Here is a 13,096-nt window from a genome sequence, read left to right on the forward strand (position 1 = left end):
AGCTCCTTTTCTTTTTGTTTAAAATAAATTTATTTATTTATTTATTTATGGCTGCGTTGGGTCTCCTTTGCTGCGTGCGGGCTTTCTCTAGTTGCAGCGAGCGGGGGCTACTCTTCATTGCGGTGCACAGTCTTCTCATTGCAGTGACTTCTCTTGTTGCAGAGCACGGGCTCTAGGTGTGCGGGCTTCAGTAGTTGTGGCAGTTGGGCTCAGTAGTTGTGGCACATGGGCTTAGTTGCTCCACGGCATGTGGGATCTTCCCGGACGAGGGCTCGAACCCATGTCCCCTGCACTGGCAATTGGATTCTTAACCACTGCACCACCAGGGAAGTCCCATGATGGCTCCTTTTCTATCAGTGTCACTTCTCAGGCATCTTCTCGGCCTCCTAAGCTGCTTTACATACTGGAAAATAGTTCTATTTCTCCACAGATAAATCGACCAGGATAAACCAATTTTTTCCCATTAAGAAAAAAGATTCAAGTGAAATATGATTTTTTTAACTTTTTATTTTGTATTGGAGTATAGCTGACTAACAATATTGTGTTAGTTTCAGGTGTACAGCCAAGTGATTCAGTTATACATATATGTGTATCTAAGGTTCATGTGAATATGAGTTTTCATCAAGGTAACTGAAAGGAGATGGAGGAATAGGAAGTCTGTAGGAGCAGTGAGTGGTCAGCTCAGCAGAGGTGAAAGTGTAATAGACCCAAACAAATCTGAGGTGGAACAATATGTAGTCACTTTGTGCCTTTGGAGGAAAAATGCCAATGAGAAGCGTAGGTGTGGAAAGTGAAGATAACTGCCTTCCCCCCCAACCCAAAAGGAAAATAAGCTGCTTATCAGGCAGGGTGAGTCTACGGTGCATGGTCAGCCTTATTAGCATATCTTAATTGGGAATTAGACTGTCATCGCAGGACACATTGTAAGTTAAAAACTTGGGAGACAACGTAATTCATTTAAATTCCAAATGCACATCTCCTTTCCTACCTATTTGTTGAACTGTTCTTTTCCTTTTTCTTCCCCCGTTATTCATCTTTCTTCTTCCATCTACAGCTATACTCTCAAGGTTCCTGGTCACTGTCCTAATCCCTTCTTTTCCACAGTTGTATTTGTGATATATTTCCACAATCACCAGAAGTCACTGCTTCATTTCTCTCCCTTCTCTGTGTTAGATTGCTTTTCGTTTATCTCTACCTCCCATTATTCATCCTCATTCATCTTTCTCATTGTCTTCCCCTCTTTCATCATTCTCTCTCCCTCTTTTCCTCTCTACTTGTCTGTCACTCATTCACACAACCTCAAGCTGACAGAGAAATTAACTTATACTTAAAAAAATTCTCCACTGCTGACAAATTCTACTCACGGAGCTTACGCCCAGGGATTGAGGATTGCATAAGACTGGATGCATCCCACAGCCTGTTGCTCTAAGCTGCAAATGTTTTCTTGACCCTCTCCCACTGGTGGAGTAGCATTATCCATTATCTCCTTAGAACAGGGCTGAGAGGAACGGACCACTGAATATATTTGGCCGAGACGGCATCTCTCTTAAGGAAGACATTGTTCGCCCTCAGAACAGAGGACACGGGCTCCAGATTTGCAGCCTCATCTGTAACTGTGTTTGCATTGCTCTGCAGTTGGTTAGCTCATAGCAGCAAGTGCCTGGTGGGCCTCCCTGCCCCCTGAACACGGGGGAGAGTCATGAAAGCTATTGAACTTGGCTCATATACAGCCTAGGAGTGGGTATCACCAGTCACTCCAGGACTCAGTAGTACCACTGGATGGCGTGTTTGAAAGAGACTTTCAAATAAAGCAGTATAACCACACACCGTGCAACTGGCTGTTTATCTCACAGACCCGATCTGGTTGTGAGAAGAATGTAATGAGACGTGAAACATTTGCCAGGGAACACAGAAATGCTGTTGATGGGGGCTTTGGCTTGATCCTCGTGGGTGGTGGTCTAAATTCCAGACCCATGCTCAGGAGCTTGGGTTTGTGGGGAACATGATATTAATTGTACACTTGTCTTCTGGGTCATGGATGGAACTGTTGGAATAACTCTTCTATAAGTTAGCACAAGCATGAAAGATCTGACCCAGAGTGGGTCTCCAGGAGCACTTTCTCCTTGTGGTGGGTCTGAGAATGCCAAGTTCCTGCTAATGCCCTCAAGGAACCTCTGAACCTTGGCCCAAGGATGACTTTCAGGGTCTCCAACAGATCAGTGCTAAATGAAACATTCTGAACCGTCAAGGAGAAGCTCCACTTAATTGGCCTTCAAAGTACATAAGATCCAAGATTGGCCTAGGATTATTTTTTAAAAAAAAAACAAAAACAGAAACAGGGGGTGTGGAAACCTGCCCCAAACCCACCAGACTCCAATTACTCTAAAAATTACACTTGAGTATTTAGTTGACATGGTTATAAGTCATAGAACTAAGTGTTTACGGCATGTCTTGCTTATTAGACCACATGGGGCAAGTGGTTGTGTGTAGTATGGTTGGTCCCTTTTCTCATTGGTAGGACATGCCCGTGAGAAAGTGTATTTCTCCACCTAGAAATAGAGACAGAACCCTAAATACTGGCTCAGTGGCTCCAAGCAGTCTCTCCAGCTGGTTTGGGTCTCCCAGCGAGGTTGTGTTGTGTGGACCTGGCCTGATGTCATCTCCGTACAGAACCTGACAGTGGGTTTTCCACACCTAGCCCCCTGTTACTCCCTTCTGAACAAGAAGGGGATCTTGTGTGTAGAAGTTAGGTATCTCATCAATCAAAGAATGTAGGAAGGATGTTCTCTGTCCTCTCCAAGAGCCAAGAAGAGCAATAGAAGACAATGCACTGGGGGCTTCCCTGGTGGCACAGTGGTTAAGAATCCGCCTGCCAATGCAGGGGACACGAGTTCGATCCCTGGCCCAGGAAGATCCCACATGCCACGAAGCAACTAAGCCCGTGCGCCACAACTACTGAGCCTGCACTCTAGAGCCCGTGTGCCACAATTACTGAAGCCCACGTGCCTAGAGCCCGTGTTCTGCAACAAGAGAAGCCATGACAATGAGAAGCCCACGCACCGCAACGAAGAGTAGCCCCCGCTCGCTGCAACTAGAGAAAGCCAGCACACAGCAATGAAGACCCAACACAGCCAAAAATAAAAACAAATAAATTAATTAATTAAAAGAAAAAAAAAAAGACAATGCACTGTATGATGCTGGTCTCAGGGTGTAGGTACGTGATCTAGAAAAAAAGGTCCCAAGTGTGTAACTTCACAGTTGATTTTTTTCTAGGATAATTGGCATTTTTCTAGAAAATGTTCAGTTTCGTTGGTGTGACTCAATTGGTGTTCACTGGATGCCTAATTTGTTAGTAATGTTGGAAATCGGATATTTCCAAATTTCGCGTGAGAAAACTAAGACAAAAGATCATTAAGAGACACAACAAAGTGACTCAGGGAAAAGATAAACTTATGTATCTGGTTACTGACTCTCCAGGACTGTGTTGTGTTAATTAGATGTTCCTGAGTCCTTTGTCTCAAAATTAGTTGAGAGATTACACCATAACGTCAATCTTGTCCATCTCAACTTCTTGTAATATAAAGCTACCTTGGGATCCAAAGCAAAGAAATATAAAACTCAATTAAATTTTGGGAAAGATAGAATGTTGCAGGAATACAATTTCCCATACACATGTGATCGATATTCTAATAATATCAACGTTTACATTTGCCTTTTATTTTGGCACATCAGATTACAGAAGACGTTATCCCCAGATCTTCACCTTCATCCTCTCAATAGAGAGAAGGAGATTCAGAAATGATTTTGTGCATCGTCCGCCTAAGGAGGCTAGGGCTCACAGAACCCCAGAGGGGACGGGACTTCCAGTGCTGGGTGACTATAAATTCCAGATTGCCCAAGGCACTTGCAACTTCAAATATCCTGTCCCAACATCACCATATGTGCCCTCTTACTTCTTAGAGCAACCTGGCTGGGCTCCAGGTGACATGGATCCCAGTCTGAGTGTTGTTATTCATCTACCCATTCGGCAAGTATGATTGACCTACCATGCACGTGACACTGTGATAAGCAAAGCAAACACCATCTCTGCACTAGAGGAACTTAGAAAAGTGGCAAAGACAAGTCTGTAAAAAAATCATACCAATTTTAAGACATAATATAATCGTGGTGGTGGAAATATGAACAGTAGACTACGGGCACAGTGGATTTCAAGAGAGGGGAAAGAGTCAGTTCATGGGAGTCAGCATTTGAGCCGGCTTTGAGGAGTGTGGGATTAACCTGGCAGGTAAATGTGAGGGGAGAGCATTTCCAACAGAGATAACAGCGTGGAAGTTGATGAAGTAGAGGCATGTTTGGGGGAAAGGTCAAGGTGCCGTACACATAAGCATGTAAAAGGGAGAAAGGGGATGAGTAGAAGAGACCGTCACTGGAAAGGCAGGTTGAACCCAGACTTTGAAGTGTCTGGGAAACCAGGCTAAGGAGATGGGACTTTATTCTTCATGCATTAGAGAGTCATTGAGTGTCTTTTGAGCAGAGTAATGGCGGGTGACAATCTGAACTTCAAGAAAATAACTGTCTTCTTGAAGGAGGACAATGTGGAAGGGAAATCAATGAGGGTGATTTCTGAAATGGCCACCAGGGGGCACACTTACACTGACAACTTTTCTGGTCCAGAAAAGAAGCAGGCCCAGGAGGGGTGCAGAAGCCAAGAACTGGAGCAGAACACAGGTGGGAAGGGGGAAGGGCGAGTAGGGTAATCTGGGGGAAACTCAGAACTAGAGGCATGGAATGCTTATCATTTTAGGAAACTTGAGATGAATTTGTAATATGGGCAAGAGATAATGGAAAATCACATTTACTGAGTTCCTAATACATACCAGGGACTGTTGCTAATGTTTTTCTGCTCTTTCTAATCTATACCTGATTGCTACATGATGACTATGCATAGTCTCATTTTATAGCCAACAAAACCGTCTGAAAATTTCATTCACTGAGATACTAATTGAGCATCTACTCTATGCCAAGCACTCTTCAAAGCACTTGGGATTTACTGCGTGAACAAGACAACCCCTGCTCTCATGAGGCATATGGGACACGATGGGGAGGAGGTGTCAAAAAGCAAGTGAACAAACAAATGAATGAAGAGATTCAGATAGTGAGAACTGCTATCAAGATCATAGCCTGGTGGTATGATTGAGTGTAGCAGGAAGGACTTCCTCTAAACGGGTTGATAAATGGAAGCCTCTCTGAGCAGTTGAGTTGAAATCTAGATGATGGGAATGAAACATTCAAGTGAAGACCTTCCAGGAAAAGAGGATTCCAGCAGGGAGAACAGCCAGGGCAAAAGTCCCCATGGAGGGAATAACCTTGACATTCTCCTGGGACAGAAAGGCCTGAGTAGGCTGGGTGCGATGAGGAAGGGTGGATTGGTAAGAGCTGAACTGGAGATGTGGGTGGTGGCCCAATCCCAAAAGGCCCTGTAGGCTATTACGAGGAATCTGAATTTTATTTAACCTTATAGGAAGGGTCCAGGCCGATACTTAACATTTGCAGGGCTCAGGACAAGAGTTTAAAGGGAAGCCCCAGGCTTCCCAAATTTCTCTTCCATTCTGCTCCATCCTGCACCACAAGTGCCTTCCCACACGTGTGTGTGGACACCCTACCCCTCACGTGTAAGCTCTGCCCTCCCTCCCCCCCAAACAGCCATCCCTTGCTCACCTCTCAAGCCAAGAGTCCAGGTGTCCACCCTTGGGAAGGTAAACCTGGTGATGGGGCCCCAGAAGGATGCTGAGGTCTCTTTGGGCAGGAAATCCTAGGTCCCTCATATCCAAAGTGTGGTCTAGGAGGGGCCTGGGCTCTAGGCAAGAATGTCCCCTTGGCCCCTTGGACTCCCCCCAGAACAGAGCCCTCTAGAGTTTCAGGTCCCAGGACAGGGGCCCTGGTTGTCCAGGTCTAAAGAGATATTACCCAGGTCTGTGTGACTTCAATTCCCGGCCTCTTTTCACTAAGCACGTTCGCTATGTCGGTGGGATCTCCTTGGGGACTCAGGTCCACCAAATCTAACATGTCCAGATGTCCCATAAGCACAGGCAGTTAAATGGTGGTAAGCTGGACATTCTGGGCCAACACCTAGGTCTTTACTAGCTTCAAACTCCAAGCTGGCAAAAAAAAAAAACAAAAAAAATCTATGTAGGAACATAGACAGTACTCACCCCAGAATTGTTGACAGCTTTCAGTTTTATAGGGTTTTCAAACCTCCAGGCAATTCCTTTTCATACCCCACACTATGTACACATAGACATCCTTGCTAATTAACACTCTCAGGAATCATCTCCCTAAAAGTGACTTGGTAGGGGTCTTAGTAGGGGTCTCCTTCAAACCATCACTTGCCTCCACCCTGACACAGATACTCACCACACCATAAAGGCTTTTCATCATCCGTATCCACTACTAGAGTACTAATATCTGCAAAGAGACACGTGAGAGCTCACATCCACTAACGCCTAGTGGGCAGCTGAATGCCAGTGAAGACTGGCTGACCACATGAAGAGGCCAAGACACTTCCACCTGTCAGGGGGCGTTGCTCCATCACAGTGGTCCATAAGAGGTCGGTTCTCAGGGCAAACTTCCTCCACTAAATTTACATCGGGAGTAGAATGTTCTGTGAGAAGTGGGGATAAGAGTCCCGTTTGACCTACTGGAGAAAGAATAGGTGAGGGAAAGTGTATTAGTTGCCTATTGCTGTGTAACAAACGATCCCAAACCTAGTGGCCTAAAACAGCAATAAATACTAATGATTTCATAGCTTCTGAGGGTCAGGAATCTGGAAGTGGCCTGGCTGGGTGGTGCTGGCTCAAGGTCTTTTATGAGGTTGTGGTCCAGATCTTAGCCAGGGCTGCTATCAGGTGAGACTGGGGCTGAGAATCCACTTCTAGAACAGCTCACTCACACGGCTGGCAAGTTGACGCAGGCTGTTTGTGGGAGGACTCATCACCATGTGAAGTCTCCACTGGCCTCTTGGAGGGCCCTCGTGACCTGGCATCTGGCCATTAAACTACATAAAGCTCCATTTCTGAGTGGAAGAGAAAAAGCATAGCTGGTCCAATGGGACCTCAGGTTGAGTAGAAGGAAAGGTAAATGAAAGCCCTCCCTCCCCCCCACCTCCGAGGACCGCAGCCCTACCTGTCAATACTTGGGCTAGTTACTTAACATGTCTGCCTCCGTTTACTTATCTGAAACACGAAACTCATAGCGGTACCTACTTAGTAGGGTTGTTTTAAGGTTGAAATGGATTGACATTTGATGCCTGGCGTATAGTATGTGCTATATGAGTGTCTGTTATAAATTAATCAATAAATCAGTCAACACATCCATCAATAAATCAATAATACTGACAGCCCTCCATATTTTTATTCCTGTCTGAGTAATCCTCTAATCTGAGTTACACTGCGAAACTGCCTCTATTTTTTGTCCCCATCAATTTTTTATCTGAAAGTTCCAAGTGGATGGGGTTGTTGAGATTGCTATACAGGAATATACAACATCCAGCTCACAAATAAATGCAGGATGTACCTGCCTTTAATAATGTGATATTAATAATACTATTTTTGATGATGATATAAAGACTTCCAGAATCACCAAGAGGACTCCTAGAACGTCTTTCTGCAGGCAGGGCTGCTACACCACATCTGGGTGGACCCTCCTCCAGCTGTGGGAGTGCTATTTTTAACCTTGGGTGGGTAGATGACTAGTTATTTCCAAATGGTGGTTGAGAACACCACCAAAGGGTGGTTAAGAACACCACCAAAGGGTGGCCGTGACCCTTTGGAATTGGGATGGGGGAGGGGAAATGTACATAGTGAGGAAAACCATGTCCCCTTTTCTGGCTTTGTCCTTTATCACTGTCCTGCCTGATTCCAGTTTGCTCACATTGCCTTCTTTCAGGTCAAAAAAAGGAAGAAAGAAAGAAAAAAATTTTTTGAATGTGGCATCCATAGTAATGAAAAAGCACATCAGGAAGTCTTGCTAAGGGGCTGAGGGCCTTGGGAATCTTGCAATATAACTAGAGCAGGCCAAGATTTAGTTATTCTGCAGTAAAACCACATTTTTACTTAATGTCATTTAAAACAAAATGCCAGTTTTACAAAATGAAAGGAACTACCACAGAGTATTGGAATGATCTTATGAGACTTCATGTAATTTTTAATTGGTTTGGCTGTTTCCTAATTCACTAATAAAAAGGATTATAGGAACATGATCATGTTATATCTACTGTCTTTTTTCTAAGTAAAATTGAATATCTTTTATAATAAAGTTGAAAGATTAAATTGATGATTCTCTCCCCCCCCCCAAAAAAAACCCTATTTCTCTGAAATGACCTTGATCTAACCCTTTCTATAAAGTAGATTCAGCTGTGTCTAGAGTATGTCTAATAGAGCATGAGCAGGGTAGTTATGTTTTGACATAAGAACCCTGGTGTCCCCAGCGGCTCACAGTTGGAAATTTGCCGGTTTTCAACACCTGATTTCTCTCTGCAGGCAGCCTTCCCTTCTGCTGAAGCGGTGTGAGACCTGCAAATTACAATGCTAAGTCTTTCCCTGACATCTAGTGTCAAACTGTGAAATAACAGACAGGGAACCAGCCACTCATTAGGATAAGGATATTCACATCATGCAGCATTCCTTAAGGGTTGGCTCTTGGTCCCAGGGTCCATCAGGAAGCAGCTGGCAACTTCATACCTCACAGGTAGCCCCAAGACAGAAGAAGCAAAGAGGGACCCAGAAAATGGAAATGCATTATTTTTCTTACAGGTAAAATATGCCTGATTGACCCAAGACTGATACAGCATCCTTTGGGCTTATTTATCTTCTGGCTGAAAAAAAAATCAGAAATCATGGGTTCTATCTTTATAAACTGCCTTCTTATTCCGGGTCCTTTTATTCCACGTCCTCTCCAACTCATTCTCTGCCTTCACATGACCTTTTTACTCTTGACTTCTCTGCTATATGGAATTTTTACAGAATGCACAATATAGGTCAACAGATGCTAATGCAAAAAAAAGATGGGTGGGAGTAGCTTCTGACTTCTCTTTCTTAACACTTGCTAGCTAGCACCAGTAATGATGCACTATATTTTTTAGCAGAGGGATCATTGGCCCCTTACGTTTTAGTCCTTCAGCCGTCTTGGCCCATGACACCACTGATGTAATTGAGAAGGTATCATCTTTGCTCTGAAAAAGACTGCCAGGACCATATTGTCAAAAATGCTGCAGGACCCATGGCTCCTGTACTGCGGTGATTACAAGGAAATTAGGATCATCTGGGAAATAGACACAGCCAGTTAGGGGAGCAGAGAAGAGGGAAAGCTTCCTGAGAATCAGAACCATCAACAGCAAGAGAAGGATGAGAGGCTGTGAGTAGCTACTCTGTGCCCTCCTCCAGGCAGTCCACTGAAATCATTCCAGTGCTGTTGACGTGTGATCATGCATCCCCTTAGATTACGTGAAACTTACTCAATAACCCATAACAGACTTCAACAATATTCCTTGCCAAGAAATTCCCTGCAAGTATATCCTACATCCCTGATGCTTCAATGAAAATCTATCGCTCCTCCATTTTAAGTTAAAATTCTTTCATTCCTCCCCTTGTTTAATCTGTTCGATAAATGTTTATTCAACGTCTACTATATGAGCCAGGCAATGTGGTGGGCTCCAGGCAAACGATGGAAGAAAAGTTATAGAACGTGCACTCCACGTACTTACAGTCAAGGGAGGGACACTTGAAGTTAATTAGATCATGTCTCAGTTTTTATGATCTGGCCCTGATTCAGAGCCCCTCAAAACATCATTTCTCTGCCTCACAGCCCTGAGGTCTTTCAGGTTCTCCTCGTTGCTTTTTAAAATCCTTTTCTCTCTTTCTCTTTCTAAATTATCATTATCAAGTGGCAGGAGGCTACCCACCCTTCTGGGCTCTGTCTTTAGATCAGTCAGGTGAGCCTGCAGTCCGTAGGCAGACAGGATAGGGGAGGCAAGAGGAGCCAACACCCCCTCTGTAGTTGCAGTGTCCCTGCATGACAGGAGCACAGGGCTGGGTATATTCTCTCCGCAGTCTTGACTCTGATTGTTCTAGGAGGTACTTGGTGGTTCCTTCAGGTAAGCAGCAATGAAAGCATCACCATACACCTGTGTGACGGGCGGCAAGAAGTCTCCTCCAATGACGTCTCGTACATTTCTCCTGGTGATCAGCCTGATCAAGATCTATAAAACAGCAAATTTCCTAATAGCTGCCTTGTTAGCTCAAATTTCAAGAAGCTACTCCATTCTTTAAAAGGGGGGTGGGCGGTGCAAGGAATATAAATAAGGAAAAGATAGGAAAATCAATAAACACTAAAGGGCAACAACCGCCCAGAAAACAGCAAAAATATCTTTGAAGAATTTTTTTCTTTATTATTTTTCAGAGTTGAAACTTCAAGTTAGTATATGTATGTATCTGACTCAGACGAACATGGTGAATTTGTCTAAAATATGGTGAAAATTGTGCTGACCTCATTGGAAGAAATGGCTTTTTTTTTAAATCCCTCTTATTTTTGTATTTCAAATTTAGTGACTCCAGAATGTATGTTTGTGAGCCAAATGGCACTAAGGAAGACGCCCTTGAAACTCAGCGTAGGAAATTCTTAAGGTTTTTTTTTTTAAAGCACAATTAGTTCTTTTTATTTTAGTTCAATCCATCCTGTGATCCAAAGGCTTTCCTTCAACAAAATAAATGATGCTAGTCACCATTAGAAGAGCTAGAGAAAGTAGATGGTAGAGAAGAAAATTCAGATATTAACAAGTTGAATTACCTGCCACTTTTTTAATTGTCCTGATGTATAACCCCATATGTTTAGGGTATATATGGCAAAGATAGAAACTTGGACCCGCAGGGAGAGAGGAAATGTGTAAACAACTAAAGTTCAAACAGTGTGATTTGAAAAACAACATCTGTCCCTCTCGTCCAAAGTTTCTCATAATTTACTACAGAGTAACAGCAAGTATTGATTTCTGCCCTTCAGCTGCCTGATCTGTCATTTATCACTGTTTACCTCCCAGAGACTCTATGTCAGAAAACCACGGTTCATCAGGTTTTTTTCATAACAACACATAAAGAGCTACAGAAAAAGCAGAGATTTCAATTAGCTTTATTAGCATCATGATGCATCATGATGCCTTCCCCAGCCAATTAGCATTCAGGGTCAACCTAGAGCCAATTTTCTTCTCCTGGACCATTTTTAAAGAGAAGATCCTAGAGAAACTCCTCCCTTGTAACTAGCTCCATCCGTATATTGCTTTTTGCTCAAGCTTGTCAGCATTATGAGACTTTCTAGGCTGACTCTGAAGAGCTTTTTTTGAGAGGACAACTAAACTCTATGTGATAAAATAGTAGCAAACCCCACAATTCCTTAACTAAAAGTGTTCCAAAGATGTCCCAGTTTGCTGAAAGAGCCAAGATCCATTCTTATCTATAAATTAAGTCCAATCCTCACGAAATTCATTTAACCAAAAGACTTGGTAGAATCATGGTTCTGGGAAGAGCTTGGAGAAATCGTCGGGTAAAACCTCAAGCCTTCAGAAAGTTAAATGTCTAAACTTAGAGTTGCAAATGTGTTTCTTCTCAAGTAAAAATTCCAAAGGACTGGTAGAGGCTCCCTGGAATTCCAAATGGAAGACTTTTGAGGACTGGCCCAATCTCTGTAGAAAAGGGTGTTGTGATTAATTGGTAATGTCTACCAAGAGTACAGGACAGGGCAAAAGGTTGACTCTGGCCTAAATTATACAGGGTAGAGCATTTTTTCTTCTCTTAAGTTTGCTCCCAATCTTCCTCCATCATACATTCTATTTCTATCTTTCCATTAACCTATCCCTTATAAAGACCTTTCAGAATCAGGTCCCACCTTAGTCTTCTCGTCCAGAGACATCAAAAAACCTTTTCATCTTTCATCCTGAGACCTACTTTCCAAGGCTTTAATCATTTTTGTTGCATGTTCCTACAGTCACCCCAAGCTCTTCACATCCCTTTGAACAGTGGTGACTAGTGCTTTAATTCAGACTATAATTCAAGTCTCTAATTCAGACTATAATCTGACTAATTCAGAATATAGAGAAACTATTGCCCTCATCTGCATATTTCTTCATACATCTTAGTATCACATGGGCTTGTTCATAACGTCATGTGACTCATGTCCATGCCAGGTCCCTGTTACCTGTGTCCAGGCATCATTCTCTCATTGGTGAGATCGATGTTCAGAGGTTTAGCATCAAAGTAGTTTGACCCAAAGAAGTCTCCATTTTAAGGGTAACAGAGTTTGGACCAAAATAAAAGATGTCTTTAAAAAGGAAAAAAGACAAACATTTTTAAAACAAAAGCAGATGTTAGACATGTTCCAAAGGGAAAGTTTGTAAAAGGCAACATTTTTGAAAAGCAAATTTAAGCAAATAAGATATTTTAACAAGAATTTTCGTGGGGGGACTTCCCTGGCAGTCCAGTGGTTAAGACTTTGCCTTTCAATGCAGGGGGTGCGGGTTCGATCCCTAGTCAGGGAGCTAAGATCCCACATGCCTCGCGGCCAAAAAACCAAAACAGAAGCAATATTGTAACAAATTCAATAAAGACTTTAAAAATGGTCCACATCAAAAAAAAAAAAAATCTTTAAAAAAAAAAAAAAGAATTTTCGTGGGATACCAAATTAAAACTCCAAGTGTGCCCTGGATCTATGCCCTGTCCTCTTGTCAGCCCTCCATGGCCACCCTCCAACTGCCTTGCTCTCCATGGGGCTACAAGATCCTGGTTGGAATTAACATAAACAGAAAATATGATGCTAATTTGAGGAAGCTAAATTTGGCCATAAAAACCATTTAAAAGTAAAATTTAAAACAAGTGACAGCTGAATTAAAACAGATATAAGAAGGGTCAGTCCCAAGAGAGTTGACCCAGAATGATGGATGTGCCCAGAAAAACTTAACTATCTAGAGTTTAAACATGGGAAATACGCAACCTCCTCGGGACTTAGATTCTGGGGTGCTTCAGAGACCTCCAGGACCACTCTAGAATGGAACCCT

This window comes from Eubalaena glacialis, chromosome 11 (genome assembly GCF_028564815.1).
Source record: "Eubalaena glacialis isolate mEubGla1 chromosome 11, mEubGla1.1.hap2.+ XY, whole genome shotgun sequence".
NCBI classification, from domain to species: Eukaryota; Metazoa; Chordata; class Mammalia; order Artiodactyla; family Balaenidae; genus Eubalaena; species Eubalaena glacialis.